This window comes from Hyperolius riggenbachi, chromosome 4, assembly GCF_040937935.1.
Source record: "Hyperolius riggenbachi isolate aHypRig1 chromosome 4, aHypRig1.pri, whole genome shotgun sequence".
Classification (NCBI taxonomy): Eukaryota; Metazoa; Chordata; class Amphibia; order Anura; family Hyperoliidae; genus Hyperolius; species Hyperolius riggenbachi.
Genome location: NC_090649.1, coordinates 329,534,130 through 329,555,975, shown reverse-complemented (window position 1 = coordinate 329,555,975; position 21,846 = coordinate 329,534,130). Strand labels below are relative to the sequence as shown.

The 21,846-nt window shown below is 48.0% G+C and overlaps 1 protein-coding gene across 5 annotated transcripts in view; it reads right to left on the bottom strand.

The window, feature by feature from the left end:
• KIF25 (kinesin family member 25) overlaps positions 1-21,535 on the bottom strand; it is a 207,949-nt gene extending 186,414 nt beyond the window's left edge. For all 5 annotated transcript variants that reach the window (XM_068231811.1, XM_068231807.1, XM_068231810.1 and 2 more), the window contains exon 1: positions 21,485-21,535. The gene's annotated coding sequence lies outside the window, so the exon portion shown is untranslated. The remainder of the gene's footprint in view (positions 1-21,484) is intronic.
• Between the last annotated feature and the right edge of the window lie 311 nt (positions 21,536-21,846).

Sequence of the window (21,846 nt, the reverse complement as noted above, 5' to 3'; positions counted from 1 at the left end):
CATGAATTTTGGCAAAAAAATGATTTTTTTAACTTTCTGTGCTGACAGTTTTCAAATAAAGTAACATTTCTGTATACATGCAGCGCGAAAAATGTGGACAAACATGTTTTTGATACAAAAAAACCCATTCAGTGTATATTTATTGGTTTGGGTAAAAGTTATAGCGTTTACAAACTATGGTGCAAAAAGTGAATTTTCCCATTTTCAAGCATCTCTGACTTTTCTGACCCTCTGTCATGTTTCATGAGGGGCTAGAATTCCAGGATAGTATAAATACCCCCCAAATGACCCCATTTTGGAAAGAAGACATCCCAAAGTATTCACTGAGAGGCATAGTGAGTTCATAGAAGATATTATTTTTTGTCACAAGTAAGCGGAAAATGACACTTTGTGAAAAAAAAAAAAAAAAAAAAAAAAAAAAGTTTCCATTTCTTCTAACTTGCAACAAAAAAAAATGAAATCTGCCACGGACTCACCATGCTCCTCTCTGAATACCTTGAAGTGTCTACTTTCCAAAATGGGGTCATTTGTGGGGTGTGTTTACTGTCCTGACATTTTGGGGGGTGCTAAATTGTAAGCACCCCTGTAAAGCCTGAAGGTGCTCATTGGACTTTGGACCCCTTAGCGCAGTTAGGGTGCAAAAAAGTGCCACACATGTGGTATTGCCGTACTCAGGAGAAGTAGTATAATGTGTTTTGGGGTGTATTTTTACACATACCCATGCTGGGTGGGAGAAATATCTCTGTAAATGACAATTTGTTAATTTTTTTTACACACAATTGTCCATTTACAGAGATCTTTCTCCCACTCAGCATGGGTATGTGTAAAAATACACCACAAAACACATTATACTACTTCTCCTGAGTACGGCGATACCACATGTGTGGCACTTTTTTGCACCCTAACTGCGCTAAAGGGCCCAAAGTCCAATGAGTACCTTTAGAATTTCACAGGTCATTTTGAGAAATTTCGTTTCAAGACTACTCCTCACGGTTTAGGGCCCCTAAAATGCCAGGGCAGTATAGGAACCCCACAAATGACCCCATTTTAAAAAGAAGACACCCCAAGGTATTCCGTTAGGAGTATAGTGAGTTCATAGAAGATTTTATTTTTTTGTCAAAAGTTAGCGGAAATTGATTTTAATTGTGTTTTTTCACAAAGTGTCATTTTCCACTAACTTTTGACAAAAAATAAAATCTTCTATGAACTCACCATACTCCTAACGGAATACCTTGGGGTGTCTTCTTTCTAAAATGGGGTCATTTGTGGGGTTCCTATACTGCCCTGGCATTTTAGGGGCCCTAAACCGTGAGGAGTAGTCTTGAAACGAAATTTCTCAAAATGACCTGTGAAATTCTAAAGGTACTCATTGGACTTTGGGCCCTTTAGCGCAGTTAGGGTGCAAAAAAGTGCCACACATGTGGTATCGCCGTACTCAGGAGAAGTAGTACAATGTGTTTTGGGGTGTATTTTTACACATACCCATGCTGGGTGGGAGAAATACCTCTGTAAATGGACAATTGTGTGTAAAAAAATCAAAAGATTGTCATTTACAGAGGTATTTCTCCCACCCAGCATGGGTATGTGTAAAAATACACCCCAAAACACATTATACTACTTCTCCCGAGTACGGCGATACCACATGTGTGGCACTTTTTTGCACCCTAACTGCACTAAGGGGCCCAAAGTGCAATGAGTACCTTTAGGATTTCACAGGTCATTTTTGTTTCAAGACTACTCCTCACGGTTTAGGGCCCCTAAAATGCCAGGGCAGTATAGGAACCCCACTAATGACCCCATTTTAGAAAGAAGACACCCCAAGGTATTCCGTTAGGAGTATGGTGAGTTCATAGAAGTTTTTATTTTTTTGTCACAAGTTAGCGGAAATTGATTTTAATAGTTTTATTTCACAAAGTGTCATTTTCCGCTAACTTGTGACAAAAAATAAAATCTTCTATGAACTCACCATACTCCGTACGGAATACCTTTGGGTGTCTTCTTTCTAGAATGGGGTCATTTGTGGGGTTCCTATACTGCCCTGGCATTTTAGGGGCCCTAAACCGTGAGGAGTAGTCTTGAAACCAAATGTCGCAAAATGACCTGTGAAATCCTAAAGGTACTCATTGGACTTTGGGCCCCTTAGCGTACTTAGGGTGTAAAAAAGTGTCACACATGTGGTACCGCCGTACTCAGGAGAAGTAGTATAATGCGTTTTGGGGTGTATTTTTACACATACCCATGCTAAGTGGGAGAAATATCTCTGTAAATGACAATTGTTTGATTTTTTTACACACAATTGTCCATTTACATAGAAATTTCTCCCATCCAGCATGGGTATGTGTAAAAATACACCCCAAAACACATTATACTACTTTTCCTGAGTACAGCGGTACCACATGTGTGACAATTTTTTGCAGCCTAGGTGCGCTAAGGGGCCCAACGTCCTATTCACAGGTCATTTTGAAGCATTTGTTTTCTAGACTACTCCTCGCGGTTTAGGGCCCCTAAAATGCCAGGGCAGTATAGGAACCCCACAAGTGACCCCATTTTAGAAAGAAGACACCCCAAGGTATTCCGTTAGGTGTATGGCGAGTTCATAGAAGATTTTATTTTTTGTCACAAGTTAGTGAAAAATGACACTTTGTGAAAAAAAACCAATAAAAATTAATTTCCGCTAACTTTTGACAAAAATAAAATCTTCTATGAACTCGTCATACACCTAACAGAATACCTTGGGGTGTCTTTTTTTCTAAAATAGGGTCACTTGTGGGGTTCCTATACCGCCCTGGCATTTTACAGGCCCAAAACCGTGAGTAGTCTGGAAACCAAATGTCTCAAAATGACTGTTCAGGGGTATAAGCATCTGCAAAATTTGATGACAGGTGGTCTATGAGGGGGCGAATTTTGTGGAACCGGTCATAAGCAGGGTGGCCTTTTAGATGACAGGTTGTATTGGGCCTGATCTGCTAGGGGGGTGACAGGAGGTGATTGATGGGTGTCTCAGGGGGTGGTTAGAGGGGAAAATAGATGCAATCAATGCACTGGGGAGGTGATCGGAAGGGGGTCTGAGGGGGATCTGAGGGATTGGCCGAGTGATCAGGAGCCCACACGGGGCAAATTGGGGCCTGATCTGATGGGTAGGTGTGCTAGGGGGTGACAGGAGGTGATTGATGGGTGTCTCAAGGTGTGATTAGAGGGGGGAATAGATGCAAGCAATGCACTGGCGAGGTGATCAGGGCTGGGGTCTGAGAGCATTCTGAGGGTGTGGGCGGGTGATTGAGTGCCCTAGGGGCAGATAGGGGTCTAATCTGATAGGTAGCAGTGACAGGGGGTGATTGATGGGTAATTAGTGGGTGTTTAGGGTAGAGAATAGATGGAAACACTGCGCTTGGGTGGTGATCTGATGTCGGATCTGCGGGCGATCTATTGGTGTGGGTGGGTGATCAGTTTGCCCGCAAGGGGCAGGTTAGGGGCTGATTGATGGGTGGCAGTGACAGCGGGTGATTGATGGGTGGAAGTGACAGGGGGTGATTGATGGGTAATTAGTGGGTGTTTAGGGTAGAGAATAGATGGAAACACTGCGCTTGGGTGGTGATCTGATGTCGGATCTGCGGGCGATCTATTGGTGTGGGTGGGTGATCAGTTTGCCCGCAAGGGGCAGGTTAGGGGCTGATTGATGGGTGGCAGTGACAGCGGGTGATTGATAGGTGGAAGTGACAGGGGGTGATTGATGGGTGGCAGTGACAGGGGGTGATTGATGGGTGATTGATAGGTGATTGACAGGTAATCAGTGGGTTATTACAGGGGAGAACAGATGTAAATATTGCACTGGCGAATTGATAAGGGGGGGTCTGAGGGCAATCTGAGCGTGTAGGCGGGCGATTGGGTGCCCGCAAGGGGCAGATTAGGGTCTGATCTGATGGGTAACAGTGACAGGTGGTGATAGGGGGTGATTGATGGGTAATTAGTGGGTGTTTAGAGGAGAGAATAGATGTAAACGCTGCGCTTGGGTGGTGATCTGATGTCGGATCTGCGGGCGATCTATTGGTGTGGGTGGGTGATCAGATTGCCCGCAAGGGGCAGGTTAGGGGCTGATTGTTGGGTGGCAGTGACGGGTAGAGTTGGGCCGAACCTCCGATTTTCGGTTCGCGAACCGGGTTCGCGAACTTTCGCGAAAGGTTCGGTTCGCGTTAAAGTTCGCGAACCGCAATAGACTTCAATGGGGATGCGAACTTTGAAAAAAAAAATTAATTATGCTGGCCACAAAAGTGATGGAAAAGATGTTTCAAGGGGTCTAACACCTGGAGGGGGGGATGGCGGAGTGGGATACATGCCAAAAGTCCCCGGGAAAAATCTGGATTTGACGCAAAGCAGCGTTTTAAGGGCAGAAATCACATTGAATGTTAAATGACAGGCCTAAAGTGCTTTCAAACATCTTGCATGTGTATACATCAATCAGGTAGTGTAATTAAGGTACTGCTTCACACTGACGCACCAAACTCATCGTGTAACGCACCGCAAACAGCTGTTTGTGTAGTGACGGCCGTGCTGGACTGGTGCGCACCATGGCGAGAGTGCAGGTTTTGGTGGCTTTACAGCCCATATGGTCAGTCACCTGGCTGATGTAGCTGAATGACAGAACAGTGACTGTCCAGCTGATCAAATTTGGTCTGACCACAATGAGGCAACGACCTTATTATCGTGGGTGTGCCCCCCGAGACACTCATCTAGGCGCCGGTCATTGCTCCATTGTGATACGCAAGCCCCTTCACCACGGCAAGGTAATGATCACGAAGGGGAATGGGCGCATGTTCATGCCTTTTCTTTTGTTGTTGCAGCTGCCCGCAGTGCAGCCAGAAAAATTAGGCAGTCATGTACACGCACCCGAAAAATTATTACAGCGGCCGCTGCTAGCAGCGGCCTAAAAAATTCAGCAATCCGCCTGGAGTCCCGGACCCTGTTGGTGGTGGCGGAGAAGGTAGTGAAGCGGCCTGCAGGCAGACATGCTGTGTGGAGGGACTGGGAGCGACTTAGTCTTCTTGGGGCAGGCCAGGCAGCCAGTCACACGGCGTGCAGGCAGAGATGCTGTATGTGCGGGGACTGACTTAGTCTTGGGGCGGGCAGCAGCCCTCCGGGATCCATGCCTCATTCATTTTTATAAAGGTGAGGTACTTAACACTTTTGTGACTTAGGCGACTTCTCTTCTCTGTGACAATGCCTCCAGCTGCGCTGAAGGTCCTTTCTGAGAGGACGCTTGCGGCAGGGCAGGAGAGAAGTTGGATGGCAAATTGGGACAGCTCTGGCCACAGGTCAAGCCTGCGCACCCAGTAGTTCAAGGGTTCCTCATCGCTGTTCACAGCAGTGTCTACATCCACACTTAAGGCCAGGTAGTCGGCTACCTGCCGTTCCAGGCGTTGGTGGAGGGTGGATCCGGAAGGGCTACGGCGAGGCGTTGGACTAAAGAACGTCCGCATGTCCGACATCACCATGAGATCGCTGGAGCGTCCTGTCTTTGACTGCGTGGACACGGGAGGAGGATTAGTGGCAGTGGTACCTTGCTGGCGTTGTGCCGTCACATCACCCTTAAAGGCATTGTAAAGCATAGTTGACAGCTGGTTCTGCATGTGCTGCATCCTTTCCACCTTCCGGTGAGTTGGTAACAGGTCCGCCACTTTGTGCCTGTACCGAGGGTCTAGTAGTGTGGCCACCCAGTACAGCTCATTCCCCTTGAGGTTTTTTATACGGGGGTCCCTCAACAGGCAGGACAGCATAAAAGACGACATCTGCACAAAGTCGGATCCAGTACCCTCCATCTCCTCTTGCTCTTCCTCAGTGACGTCAGGTAAGTCAACCTCCTCCCCCCAGCCGCGAACAATACCACGGGAAGGTTGCGCAGCACAAGCCCCCTGCGACGCCTGCTGCGGTTGTTCTCCTGCCGCTGTCCCCTCCTCCTCCTCCTCCTCCCCCAAAGAAACACCTTGCTCATCATCCTCTGAGTCTGACTCATCTTCTGCACATGACCTCTCTTCTTCCTCCTCCTCCCCCCTCTGTGCTGCCGCAGGTGTTGAGGAAACAGCTGGGTCTGATGAAAATTGGTCCCATGCCTGTTCCTGCCGTAACGGTTCCTGGTCACGCTCATTCGCAGCTTCATCCGCCACTCTACGCACAGCACGCTCCAAGAAGTACGCGTAGGGAATTAAGTCGCTGATGGTGCCCTCACTGCGGCTCACCAGGTTGGTCACCTCCTCAAACGGCCGCATGAGCCTGCATGCATTTTTCATCATTGTCCAGTTGTCGGGCCAGAACATCCCCATCTTCCCAGACTGTTTCGTTCTACTCCAGTTGTAGAGGTACTGGGTGACGGCTTTCTTCTGTTCTAGCAGGCGGGAGAACATGAGGAGGGTCGAGTTCCAGCGAGTGGGGCTATCGCAAATGAGGCGTCTCACCGGCATGTTGTTTTTACGCTGAATTTCTGCAAATCGTGCCATGGCTGTGTAAGAGCGCCTCAAATGCCCACAGAACTTCCTGGCCTGCTTCAGGACATCCGCTAAGCCAGGGTACTTTGCCACAAATCTTTGAACCACCAGATTCATGACATGTGCCATGCAGGGTATGTGTGTCAGCTTCCCCATATGCAAAGCGGCAAGCAGATTGCTGCCGTTGTCGCACACCACGTTGCCTATCTCCAGGTGGTGCGGGGTCAGCCACTCATCCACCTGTTTCTTAAGAGCAGCCAGGAGAGCTGCTCCAGTGTGACTCTCCGCTTTGAGACAAGCCATGTCTAAGATGGCGTGACACCGTCGTACCTGGCATGCAGCATAGGCCCTGCGGAGCTGGGGCTGTGTAGCTGGAGAGGAGAACTGCCACTCAGCCAAGGAGGAGGAGGAGGACAGCGAAGAGCATGTAGCAGGAGGAGAGGAGGTGGCAGGAGGCCTGCCTGCAAGCCGTGGAGGTGTCACAATTTGGTCCGCCGCTTTCTGCTTGCCATCGTTCACCACCAGGTTCACCCAATGGGCTGTGTAGGTAATGTAGCGGCCCTGCCCGTGCTTGGCAGACCAGGCATCCGTGGTCAGGTGTACCCTTGACCCAACGCTCTTCGCAAGAGATGACACCACTTGCCTCTCAACTTCACGGTGCAGTTGGGGTATGGCCTTTCTGGAAAAATAAGTGCGGCCTGGCATCTTCCACTGCGGTGTTCCGATGGCCACAAATTTACGGAAGGCCTCAGAGTCCACCAGCCGGTATGGTAACAGCTGGCGAGCTAACAGTTCCGCCACGCCAGCTGTCAGACGCCGGGCAAGGGGGTGACTGGCCAAAAGTGGCTTCTTCCGCTCAAACATTTCCTTCACGGACACCTGACTGCTGCTGTGGGCAGAGGAGCAGGAACCGCTCAAGGGCAGAGGCGGAGTGGAGGAGGGTGCCTGTGAAGGTGCAAGGGAGAGAGCGGCATAAGCAGATGATGCACCTGAAGGAGGAAGAGGAGAAGGAGGGTGACTTTGCTTTTGTGTGCTGCTGCTGCTTTTGCTCAGGTGGCCATCCCATTGCTGTTTGTGCCTTTTCTGCAGGTGCCTTCGTAAGGCACTTGTCCCTACGTGAGTGTTGGCCTTTCCACGGCTCAATTTTTGTTGGCAGAGCGAACAGATGGCTTTGGTCCGATCTGAGGCACACACATTAAAAAATTTCCACACCGCTGAGCCACCCTGGGATGTGGGCACCTCAGCAGCTGATGCTGAAGGGCAAGTTGGCTGGCTGTACATAGGTGGCGAATCTGGCGATACATGGTGCCGGACTCTGCCACCAGCTGTTTCTGACGAAGAGCTGCCCCAGCTTCTTTCAGCAACTTCTATCCTCCTACTACTCTCTGACTCCCCCTCTGAACTGTCCCCCTCTTCATCTCCTCTATTGGGAACATACAGAGGATCCCTATCATCGTCATCATCGTAATCATCCTGCCCAGCTTCGCTTGCCTCAGAAAAATCCAAATGTGTAGGTCCTTCATCCTCCTTACACGTTACATCCATAGTGTTGTCGCGTAACGCAGACATATGAGCTGGTGAAAATTCATCTGGCTGTAACAATGGCTGTGCATCAGTGATTTCACCACCACTAAATAATTCTTGCGAAGTGTCAAATGCAGCGGAAGTGGTGCTAGTAGTAGCGCTGGTGGCTGAGCAAGATGAGGTGTTCTGTGTCGCTAAATACTCAACCACGTCCTGACAATCTTGGGAGGTGATGGGACGTGCCTTCTTCCGAGCACTGTACTGTGGGCCAGGTCCACACGAAATTACATTTACACGACCTCGCGCAGACCTGCCGGGTGGCCTTCCTCTGCCTCTGCCACTACCTCTTCCTCTTCCTCTACCTGTTTTGTCCATATCGGGTATGCACGGAGTGGTATATCACACTGCGTGCACTCACGTAGGTAGGTGGGTTCACTTAACTGCACAGGTATGCGCACTGATGCGGTGGGTTCACTGAACAGTACAGGTATACAGTGGCGGGTTCACTGAACACAACAGGTATGCAGTGGCGTGTTCACTAAACAGGTATACAGTGGCAGGTCCACTGAACAGAACAGGTATACAGTGGCAGGTCCACTGAACAGAACAGGTATACAGTGGCGGGTCCACTGAACAGAACAGGTATACAGTGGCGGGTTCACAGAACAGGTATGCAGTGGCAGGTTCACTGAACACAACAGGTATGCAGTGGCGTGTTCACTAAACAGGTATACAGTGGCAGGTCCACTGAACAGAACAGGTATACAGTGGCGGGTTCACAGAACAGGTATACAGTGGCGGGTCCACTGAACAGAACAGGTATACAGTGGCGGGTTCACAGAACAGGTATGCAGTGGCAGGTTCACTGAACACAACAGGTATGCAGTGGCGTGTTCACTAAACAGGTATACAGTGGCAGGTCCACTGAACAGAACAGGTATACAGTGGCGGGTTCACAGAACAGGTATACAGTGGCGGGTCCACTGAACAGAACAGGTATACAGTGGCGGGTTCACAGAACAGGTATACAGTGGCGGGTCCACTGAACAGAACAGGTATACAGTGGCGGGTTCACAGAACAGGTATACAGTGGCGGGTCCACTGAACAGAACAGGTATACAGTGGCGGGTTCACAGAACAGGTATACAGTGGCAGGATCACTGAACAGGTATGCAGTGGCAGGATCACAGTACAGGTATGCAGTGGGCTGAGGGCTCACTGAACAGAACAGGTATGCTGTGGCAGGATCACTGAACAGCTATGCAGTGGCAGGATCACAGTACAGGTATGCAGTGGGCTGAGGGCTCACTGAACAGAACAGGTATGCTGTGGCAGGATCACTGAACAGGTATGCAGTGGCAGGATCACAGTACAGGTATGCAGTGGGCTGGGGGCTCACTGAACAGAACAGGTATGCTGTGGCAGGATCACTGAACAGGTATGCAGTGGCAGGATCACAGTACAGGTATGCAGTGGGCTGAGGGCTCACTGAACAGAACAGGTATGCTGTGGCAGGATCACTGAACAGGTATGCAGTGGCAGGATCACAGTACAGGTATGCAGTGGGCTGAGGGCTCACTGAACAGAACAGGTATGCTGTGGCAGGATCACTGAACAGCTATGCAGTGGCAGGATCACAGTACAGGTATGCAGTGGGCTGAGGGCTCACTGAACAGAACAGGTATGCTGTGGCAGGATCACTGAACAGGTATGCAGTGGCAGGATCACAGTACAGGTATGCAGTGGGCTGAGGGCTCACTGAACAGAACAGGTATGCTGTGGCAGGATCACTGAACAGGTATGCAGTGGCAGGATCACAGTACAGGTATGCAGTGGGCTGGGGGCTCACTGAACAGAACAGGTATGCTGTGGCAGGATCACTGAACAGCTATGCAGTGGCAGGATCACAGTACAGGTATGCAGTGGGCTGAGGGCTCACTGAACAGAACAGGTATGCTGTGGCAGGATCACTGAACAGCTATGCAGTGGCAGGATCACAGTACAGGTATGCAGTGGGCTGAGGGCTCACTGAACAGAACAGGTATGCTGTGGCAGGATCACTGAACAGGTATGCAGTGGCAGGATCACAGTACAGGTATGCAGTGGGCTGAGGGCTCACTGAACAGAACAGGTATGCTGTGGCAGGATCACTGAACAGGTATGCAGTGGCAGTATCACAGTACAGGTATGCAGTGGGCTGAGGGCTCACTGAACAGAACAGGTATGCTGTGGCAGGATCACTGAACAGGTATGCAGTGGCAGGATCACAGTACAGGTATGCAGTGGGCTGAGGGCTCACTGAACAGAACAGGTATGCTGTGGCAGGATCACTGAACAGCTATGCAGTGGCAGGATCACAGTACAGGTATGCAGTGGGCTGAGGGCTCACTGAACAGAACAGGTATGCTGTGGCAGGATCACTGAACAGGTATGCAGTGGCAGGATCACAGTACAGGTATGCAGTGGGCTGAGGGCTCACTGAACAGAACAGGTATGCTGTGGCAGGATCACTGAACAGGTATGCAGTGGCAGGATCACAGTACAGGTATGCAGTGGGCTGAGGGCTCACTGAACAGAACAGGTATGCTGTGGCAGGATCACTGAACAGCTATGCAGTGGCAGGATCACAGTACAGGTATGCAGTGGGCTGAGGGCTCACTGAACAGAACAGGTATGCTGTGGCAGGATCACTGAACAGGTATGCAGTGGCAGGATCACAGTACAGGTATGCAGTGGGCTGAGGGCTCACTGAACAGAACAGGTATGCTGTGGCAGGATCACTGAACAGCTATGCAGTGGCAGGATCACAGTACAGGTATGCAGTGGGCTGAGGGCTCACTGAACAGAACAGGTATGCTGTGGCAGGATCACTGAACAGCTATGCAGTGGCAGGATCACAGTACAGGTATGCAGTGGGCTGAGGGCTCACTGAACAGAACAGGTATGCTGTGGCAGGATCACTGAACAGGTATGCAGTGGCAGGATCACAGTACAGGTATGCAGTGGGCTGAGGGCTCACTGAACAGAACAGGTATGCTGTGGCAGGATCACTGAACAGCTATGCAGTGGCAGGATCACAGTACAGGTATGCAGTGGGCTGAGGGCTCACTGAACAGAACAGGTATGCTGTGGCAGGATCACTGAACAGCTATGCAGTGGCAGGATCACAGTACAGGTATGCAGTGGGCTGAGGGCTCACTGAACAGAACAGGTATGCTGTGGCAGGATCACTGAACAGGTATGCAGTGGCAGGATCACAGTACAGGTATGCAGTGGGCTGAGGGCTCACTGAACAGAACAGGTATGCTGTGGCAGGATCACTGAACAGCTATGCAGTGGCAGGATCACAGTACAGGTATGCAGTGGGCTGAGGGCTCACTGAACAGAACAGGTATGCTGTGGCAGGATCACTGAACAGCTATGCAGTGGCAGGATCACAGTACAGGTATGCAGTGGGCTGAGGGCTCACTGAACAGAACAGGTATGCAGCCAGGAAGAAGTTAAGCCTAACTAATCTTTCCCTGAGAGACAGTCTGCAGCAGCTCGCCCTACTCTGACTAATGCAGGCACACGAGTGGCCGTAATGGCCGCCGCTGCCTGCCTTATATAAGGGGGGGTGGGGCTCCAGGGGCTAGTGTAGCCTAATTGGCTACACTGGGCCTGCTGACTGTGATGTAGAGGGTCAAAGTTGACCCTCAGGTGCATTATGGGGCGAACCGAACTTCTTCCGCAAAAGGTTCGCGTGCGGTACCCGCACGCGAACCACCTAAGTTCGCGCGAACCCCGTTCGCCGGCGAACCGTTCGGCCCAACTCTAGTGACGGGGTGATTGATGGGTGATAGGTGATTGGCAGGTGATTGACAGGTGGTCAGTGGGTTATTACAGGGAAGGACAGATGTAATTAATGCACTGGCGAATTGATAAGGGGGGGGTCTGAGGGCAATCTGAGCGTGTGGGCGGGTGATTGGGTGCCCGCAAGGGGCAGATTAGGGTCTGATCTGATAGGTAACAGTGACAGGTGGTGATAGGGGGTGATTGATGGGTGATTGATGGGTAATTAGTGGGTGTTTAGAGAAGATAACAGATGTAAACAATACATTTGGGAGGTAATCTGACGGCGGGTTTGCGGGCGATCTAATGGTGTGGGTGGGTGATCAGATTGCCCGCAAGGGGCAGGTTAGGGGCTGATTGATGGGTGGCAGTGACAGGGGGTGATTGATGGGTGATAGGTGATTGGCAGGTGATTGACAGGTGATCAGTGGGTTATTACAGGGAAGAACAGATGTAATTAATGCACTGGTGAATTGATAAGGGGGGGTCAGAGGGCAATCTGAGCGTGTGGGCGGGTGATTGGGTGCCCGCAAGGGGCAGATTAGGGTCTGATCTGATAGGTAAAAGTGACAGGTGGTGATAGGGGGTGATTGATGGGTGATTGATGGGTAATTAGTGTGTGTTTAGAGGAGAGAATAGATGTAAACAATGGATTTGGGAGGTGATCTGATGTCGGATCTGCGGGCGATCTATTGGTGTGGGGGGGTGATCAGATTGCCCGCAAGGGGCAGGTTAGGGGCTGGCTGATGGGTGGCAGTGACAGGGGGTGATTGACGGGTGATTGACAGGTGATTGACAGGTGATCAGGGGGATAGATGCATACAGTAAACAGGGGGGGGTGGTCTGGGGGGGGGGGGTCTGGGGAGAATCTGAGGGGTGGGGGGTGATCAGGAGGGGGCAGGGAGCAGGGTGGGGGATAAAAAAAAAATAGCGTTGACAGATAGTGACAGGGAGTGATTGATGGGTGATTAGGGGGGTGATTGGGTGCAAACAGGGGTCTGGGGGGTGGGCAGGGGGGGGTCTGATGGGTGCTGTGGGCGATCTGGGGCAGGGGGGGGGGGGAAATCAGTGTGCTTGGTGCAGACTAGGGTGGCTGCAGCCTGCCCTGGTGGTCCCTCGGACACTGGGACCACCAGGGCAGGAGGCAGCCTGTATAATACACTTTGTAAACATTACAAAGTGTATTATACACTTTGTATGCGGCGATCGCGGGGTTAACATCCCGCCGGCGCTTCCGTATGGCCGGCGGGATGTTGCGGCGGGTGAGCGGCGCCAGGCGGAGGCGGAGGATCACAACTCACTGTCCATACAATCCTATGGGGCTGTTCACATCTCTGCATTGTAACTGATCGCGTTATTCTAACTTGCTGCATGCAGGCTTTGTAATATAGTCTATGTCCAGTCTTCATTACTGTTCACACACATTTTAACGCGTGCATTATGCAACTGACCACTGACCTGTTCAGACTATATGCGTTCCTAGCCGTTTTCAGGGAACGCGTACTGGTACCAAAAACGCATAGAAACGGCTCCTAATGCTTTTGAATGGGCTAGTTCACATGTATGCGTATGAGACACATACGTTTCTCATCCGCATTGCTGCACGCAGTTCTGTGCGATACGCATAGAAACGGACGCAATGAAAGTCTATGGACGCGTATCAAAAACGCGTACTATTGCGTTTTTAGCGTCCGTTTTCCTCTGCGGTTCCCATAATTCTTTTTTTTCCCCTGGGTCACGTGTTTGTGCAAAACGCAATAGAAAACGCATTCAAACGCAAGAAAACGCATGCGTTTTTCAACTTGCGTTTCTTTGAATTTATACGCGTTCTACAAACGCATCAAGTATGAACAGGCCCTTAGTGTCACGGAGTGGTGTTGTGCGTGGCCTATTATAACTATAATGCAAGTTGTTTTTGTTCTAATTAATTCCACAAGTAATATCTAGTGTTAAAATAAATCTAAGGTTTTATATATTGATATTTATACCAAAAATTCAAAAACAAGTTTGCACATAAATTCATAAGGTAATGCTCTTTGCAGAAATACTATTTTATACCCCAATGTCAGTAACTTACATGAAAGGTTTAGGCCTCGAGTCATCATTGTCTTTGCAATAACTTTTTCCAGTTCGTTAAATTACCGAATTCAAAGTTTATCGATTTCCACTTGTATTCATCAAGGTTTTACCGCATTCGGTGTGACTTTGATAAAATATCGATAACAATGTGGTAACCATTCGGTAACGTGTCGATATCTCCATTTTACAGCGGTAATTTAACACAAGGCCATAAGATTCCTGTGGAAATGTGGGTAAAAAGACAGTCCTTTGAACACCACATAGCAACATTCCGAATAGGGCTTAACACCTGGACCAGGATTCTGGAAGTGGCTTGGGACAATCCCACAATTTCGCCAGCTACGGCTTGATAGGAGCCTTTTCTGAAAAAAATGTAGTGCAGCTAGCAAATTAGTTAACCCTGGCACTGCCTGTGTTCTTATAAAAGATGATTCAAGAGAAATGCAGATGTCCTGGTATAGCAAATAAATCCATTCTCTTGCAAATTGATATGGTTCTAGACCTTATTCTTGCCCTTCTGCACCTTTGAATCACTCTCAGCTGATACATAACCACTTCAAATGGCTCCATCTTCTCTGTCAGCAATGATCTGACAGGAATAACGACAGAGCAGTGAAGGAGATAACTAATCCTAAATGCAACGCTAAACCACGCCCACTTTCATTTTCATGAATTGCACTTTCTTCCGTTTTATCGCATCATTACCGAATGATTACCGAATACTCGCTAACAGCTGTAGATAACTTTGATGAATCCTGAAATAAACTTATAGAGTTTGGTATTTTACCGAGCTATCGGTAATTGATTCGATAAGTCTTGATGAATCGAGGCCCTAGTCTGTTGGATTTGGACACAAGAAAAAGATGAGAGCTGTCAATGATGACCAAATCATTTATAATATCAACAAAATCTATTGCATGATCAGAATGTATGGACATCTTAACAGAAAAAAAAAAAAACTACTCAAAAGAGGCACATTATAGGCGTTTTTGTTAAATTTTAAGCACGGGCGATTTTCAAAATCGCCCTGAAAGCGCTTGTGCAATGATGCATTATGAGAGAGTTCATATCAGAGCGGTCCGTTGGGGATCCGCTTTAAAAGCGGTGCTTGGGCCATTTTTGAGGCGATTTGCTTCAATGGAAGCTATAGGAAAAACGCAAAACGCTCACAAAATCGCTTTGGCAAGCGATTGCATGACCATTTAAAAAAAAAAAAAAAACATTGTATTTATTTTTTTCCGGATCAAAAGACGGAAGCGCTCTGCAAAAGTGCTTACAAAAACACCCACAAAAACGAGCGAACGCGCAGAAAATCACCGAAAAACACATAAAAAACACAGAAAAAAAAAGCCCACCACGGACGGACATGCGAGCCGAACACAATGTGAACAAGGCCTGACACCTATGAAAGCAAACAGGAAGTGAATGGAATTAGTCTGTCTCTGGTGTTTAGTAGATTTTATTAGCCCTGTACATACTTTTGTGAATCAAGGGATGCATAATTTCACGTCTAGCAATTGAATTGCTAAAAATTAGCTATGGGCCCGAATTCAAACTTTTCTCATCTTGGCACTGAACCAACATGCTTTACACCTGATTTGGGCAAATCATTGCTGAGATGTTCAAATAAAATTGTACAGAATTTCAAAATTCGATGGAGGCATAACTAACCTCCATTAATACAAATTAAGATTATGCAGTTTTATGACAAAGAAATCAAACTCATGGGCCCATATGCAATTAACTTTTTCTCCAGTGTTCTCTCCTAGGACAATGATGGCTAAACTGTCAGAGGCCAAAATGGGCGTGTCCATGATATTGTATGGGCGGAGCTAACAATGATGTAACAGCGAGGCATAAGAAAGCAGTGTTTTCCGCCATGATGTGGTGAAACGAGGATTCGCATCATGGGTGTGCAGAAACTATATGATGCTATTTATACCCGCCGTAACCCCAAAGCAGCAAATATAGCCAACTATGACCATTAAGGGCTTATTCACACTATTTGCTGCACTATCAGTTTTGACGCAACACACAATGTAAGATTCATATGGTAACATGAAAGTCAATAGACTTCCATGTTACCATTCACACTACAGGTGTGCGTTCCCATGCGTTACGTTGTAACCCATCTGGGAACATTTTAACGCACAACGTATACGTTTCCCCGATGGGTACAGCTGCCGACGTCCACGCTTTAGCGCACCACAACGTGCATTCCATGCGATCACTGTGCGTTGGCAGCGCATGCATGAAATCGCATTCGTGCATACGTTCTGTAGTGTGAATTAGCCCTTAATAATAAATGCAGCAAGTTACCCCAGACACCAGAAAATAAACGCAATGTGTGCAACATTTCAGCAGAAAATAATGCAATGTGGGCCACATTGCACCAGAAAATAAACGCAGTGGGCAGCATTTCACCAGAAAACAAACAGCGGGCAGCATTTCACTAGAAAACAAACAGTGGGCCACATTTCACCAGCAAACAAACGCAGTGGGCCACATTTCACCAGAAAACAAACGCAGAGGGTAGCATTTCACCAGCAAACAAACGCAGTGGGCCACATTTCACCAGCAAACAAACGCAGTGGGCCACATTTCACCAGAAAACAAACGTAGTGGGCCACATTTCACCAGAAAACAAACGCAGCGGGCAGCATTTCACCAGAAAACAAACGCAGTGGGCCACATTTCACCAGAAAACAAACGCAGCGGGCAGCATTTCACCAGAAAACAAAACGCAGTGGGCCACATTTCACCAGAAAAACGCAGTGGGCCACATTTCACCAGAAAACAAACACAGTGGGCAGCATGTCACAGGACATAAACACAATGTGACAAAACATTTTACCAGAAAATAACACAGTGGGCCGCATTTTACCTGGGAAAAAAAAAGTAATGTACTCACCTGACAGAAGTCCTCTCTCTCGGCTGGGCTCTGGCGCGCATCTCCCCCGGACGTTCCTCCTGCAGTCTCCCTCACTGCCGCTGACAGGCAGAGTGCAGGGCTACGGGAAGATGGCGCCCGAAGCCCTGTACTGGAGACACAAATAGTATCCAGTACAGGGCTTCGGCAGCCATCTTGCCGTAGCCCTGGTCTGCCTCCCGGGAGACTGCTGGGCTGCGGGATATGAACTGGTGCGGCGGCGGCGTCTAGTAGACGCTTCGGCCAGTTCATAAGCAGCGGTGGCGTGCCAGCAGATTAGGCTACGCGTGCCATAGGTTCGCCACCGCTGTCCTAGAAGATCATTTTTCATATACCTTTTAAAATAACTTTTATAATTGAAAAAGTACCCAAAAGTTGGTGAAAAAGTTCTATCAACATTATGTTGAGTATATTCTTGCTTGCTGGTTACTTAAAAGACGTTTTAAGTTTTGAATATATAGCCTAGGAGAAAACTCAGGCGAAAAAGTGAATTGCATATGAGCCATTGTGTTACTTGTTAACCTGCTGAGCGGTCTGGACGAGCTCAGCTCGTCCAACACCGCCAGAGGCTGCCGCTCAGGCCCTGCTGGGCCGATTTTCGTAAAATAAAAAGCAGCACACGCAGCCGGCACTTTGCCAGCCGCGTGTGCTGCCTGATCGCCGCCGCTCTGCGGCGATCCGCCGCGAGCAGCGGCGAAAGAGGGTCCCCCCAGCCGCCTGAGCCCAGCGTAGCCGGAACAAAAAGTTCCGGCCAGCGCTAAGGGCTGGATCGGAGGCGGCTGACGTCAGGACGTCGGCTGACGTCGATGACGTCACTCCGCTCGTCGCTATGGCGACGATCTAAGCAAAACAAGGAAGGCCGCTCATTGCGGCCTTCCTTGTTTATTCTGGGCGCCGGAGGCGATCGGAAGAACGCCTCCGGAGCGCCCTCTAGTGGGCTTTCATGCAGCCAACTTTCAGTTGGCTGCATGAAATAGTTTTTTTTTTATTTAAAAAAAACCCTCCCGCAGCCACCCTGGCGATTTAATCAGAACGCCAGGGTGGTTAAGCCCCATACACACACTTAACAGCGGTCTTTTAAGGTGTGTACACACGCACTACGGCCGGCAACGACGGGTCCGCCGGACCCTCCCGCTGGGCGGACTTTCAGCCGACAGTAGCACGTGTGTACTTGCTGTCGGCGGACTGATAAGGCTGTTTCTGAACGATCCGCTTAAGGCTCTCACAACTTTTCTTGTGAAACACCTAAAAAAAATAAAATAAAATCTCTTTCTATTGTTCAAGCAGCTGATAAGACTGATAAAGTCGTCAATTCAACATTTGGATTGACTTCTTATCAGTCTTATCAGCTGCTTGAACAATAACAAGAGATTTTTTTTTTATTTTTTTAGGGGTTTCACAAGAAAAGTTGTAAGAGCCTAAAAGTGGGTCTACACGCGGCAAAGTGGCTCATCAATCGAGCCGCTGATGCGGCTTGATTGATAAGATCCGACAGGTCCGTTCTCGCCGCCGCCGATTCCCTGCTCGTTCCCCACGAGCGGACAATGTCAGGGAATCGAGAAGAAGATAAGCGGCGGGGACGAGCAAGTATCGAATCCGACGCACGCGTGGGCGGGTACGCGCGGGGATGTGGAAGAGGCGATCCGGCGGCTAATCGAGCCGCCGGATCGCTACGTGTAGATTCAGCTTAAAAGACAGCTGTTGTGTGTGTGTATAGGGCTTTATTATATGTGAAATATATCTTCTGCCTAAATGACAAAGTAATATAAATAGGCCCTTTGAAATGAAAAAACATTTTTTATAACTTCAATCCGCAGCTGCCCAGGAATTTCCAAAGCTCACAGTAAACTCAATAAGCTTGTTTGCAGCAGTATTCTATTTGGAATACTGCCTGGGTTCGAACATCCAGAAACACCTATGGACCATAATCACGCGCATTAAAGTGGACCCAAATTAAAAATACAAGATTTCAAAAATAACATCTATTTTCTAAATTATAATGATAAATAGCAGCCTTTTTTCAGCCTCATGATGACAAATATAAAATATTTTACATTTATTGGAGGAACCCCTCCCCTTGCTTTCATATTGCCGGGACTTTTCCGGCAAACTGGTAGGCCTGGTGCACACCAAAAACCGCTAGCAGATCCGCAAAATGCTAGCAGATTTTGAAACGCTTTTTCTTATTTTTCTGCAGCGTTTCAGCTAGCGTTTTGCGGTTTTGTGTAGCGTTTTTGGTGTAGTAGATTTCATGTATTGTTACAGTAAAGCTGTTACTGAACAGCTACTGTAACAAAAAACGCCTGGCAAACCGCTCTGAAGTGCCGTTTTTCAGAGCGGTTTGCGTTTTTCCTATACTTAACATTGAGGCAGAAACGCATCCGCAATCCAAAATCTGCTGCAGCCCGGGAGTATGCGTTTCTGCAAAACGCCACCCGCTCTGGTGTGCACCACCCCATTGAAATGCATTACCCTAGCAGATCCGCACCCGCAAGCAGATCGCAAACCGCAGCGGAAACGCTCCGGTGTGCACTAGGCCTTAGAGTAGATGGTGTCCAGCAAAGGAGGAATTGCTAATGGCTGCCACCTGTATAACCCTAGTTATGAAAAGAGAAGGGTGAAAAGCATGCACTGAAATGCTCATAGGCTTCAAGGAGTGTTTATTTATCTTTGTATGTGTCAGAGTGGTGCAACTAAATATTTTGAATTAAAAAAATGTTTGGTTTGGGTCCGCTTTAAGAGCAATGCAATACTGAGTTAATGAGGGCATTACAGTTACCAGCTGCTTTAGGCCTTGTTCACATCAGGGCCGTTTCTGTGCGTTTTGCAAGGGATTGATTTTCCCATGTAATTGAATGTGCCTGGTATGTGAATCTATGCGCTGCATTACAAAAACGTAGTGTTGCATACATTTCCGTGCGTTGCACTGTAACGCGCACATCAATGCAAGTGAATAGGTGCGCTTTTTTTTTTAAGTGCATAGAAACGCTTGTGTTTTTTTACCCATAACTGAAAAAAAACAAACCTTTTTAAATGAAAGACCTTTATTGACAACTGCTACAATAAGCAAATTATGCTGAAAAAAAGCACATGTAAACGAATGGGTCTGCTTTAAAAAGCACACCGCAACCCACTGAAACGCATGTGGTTTGTAATCATGCACTTTTACATGTTTCTGAACGTACCTAATGCGAACAAGGCCGTACCTGGGTGATGAAAAAATGGCAAATAAAGCACCACTCTGAGATAGACGATCTGCATCTGCACAGAGTTTTTATGTTCTCCCCGTGTCTGCACGGGTTTCCTCCCACATACCAAAAACATACAGATAAGTTGATTTGCCCTAGATCAGTGATGGCTAACCTTGGCACTCCAGCTGTGACAAAACTACATCATTCCTCTGCCTCCCCGAGTTATGCTTAGAGCTGTCAGAGTATTGCAATGCCTCATGGGACTTGTAGTTCCACCACAGCTGGAGTGCCAAGGTTAACCATCACTGCCCTAGACTATGGATATAGGACTATGGTAGGGATTAGATTTTGAGCCTCTGAGGAAAAAATTGACAAAACTATATACTAGTTAAAGCGCTGTGAACCACATTAGTCAGTAGGGATCGTTCACTGCAGGAAGAAATAGTTTTGCACTAAACCACCATTAGGGCCCATTTCAACTAGTCCGGAAATCGTCTGAATCCACAGACTTTCCCCGCAGGCAAATCGGGAATAATGCTGCAGCCACCCGAATCACTTGCCATAGCGATTTCGCCGACATTGCAACAAGTTTTCACGCAAGTGGCAGTGAATCCCATAGCCATGCATGGCACGGTTTCCGCAATTCGGCTGTGTACTCACAGAACAGGAAGTGCCACTGACTGTCTCGTAGGACACGCCACGGCTAGTGGAAATGTAGCCTTAGATATTTACAGGCTTTTCTAAAGGCTATGGATGTCCACAGCAGTCTAAGGGTTAACATTCTATTTATGAATACTAGATCAATTTATACTGTATTTAATTTGGCAGATTGTGTCTTATTATAAAGGGAGTCACAGGCTTTTTAGCTTTATTATCCAAAATCTGAATAGCAAATTAGTAAAGTTAAGAAAAAAAATAATTTTTTATTAATCTGTCCTTATAAAGTTACACCTTTATGTTAATTGTTCTTATTAGAAAAGCAAGGTCATCACTGTATAATATTTATTACCCAAGTACAGTCAATTGTTTTCTCTACCACGTCTCACCTGTAGTGTCATTAAACTTATCACTTTCCTACAGCTAGCACAGGTCTTTACAGGAGTCGTCAAGGAACTCCTGCTACCCATAGTACTACTTACCCGGGGCTTCCTCCAGCCCCTGGCAGACGCTATGTCCCTCCCCAATCTACTGCGCAATATGTTCCAAACCACGTGGTTGACGTGGAGGCACAGTAGAGGATGCCCTGAAGGTCGTCCAGCGCACCGTCTGGGAACGAGGGCCAGTGGAGCTGCGGCGAGGGACAAAGCGGCTGCCAGGGTCTGGAGAATGCCATGGGTAAGTAGTACTATGGGTAGCAGGAGTTGCTTGAGGACTCCTTTAAGGAGGAAGTGGACATGCATTGGTAAAGGAGTACGGTCCATCTAGCATCTTCACCCAACATTATACTATCTCACCTGAGTTTTGAGACACACCGAGTATCATTAAAGTCCATGCAAACCTTAAGGGACAACTGAAGTGAGATGGATATGGATGCTGCTGTTTATATCCTGTTAAAAGGAAACCGAGGTGAGAGGGATATGGAAGCGGTCATATTTATATCCTTTTGAACAACAGTTGCTTGGCAGTCCTCCTGATCCTGTCTCTCTAATACTTTTAGCCATTGACCCGGAACAAGCATGCAGCAGATCAGGTACACTTACTCAGGTTTTACTGGATTAGCCATATGCTTGTTCAAGTTAGTACACTACTTATGTAAGAAGATCAAAAGGGTTGCCGGGCAACTGGCATTGTTTATAAAGAAATAGATACAAATACC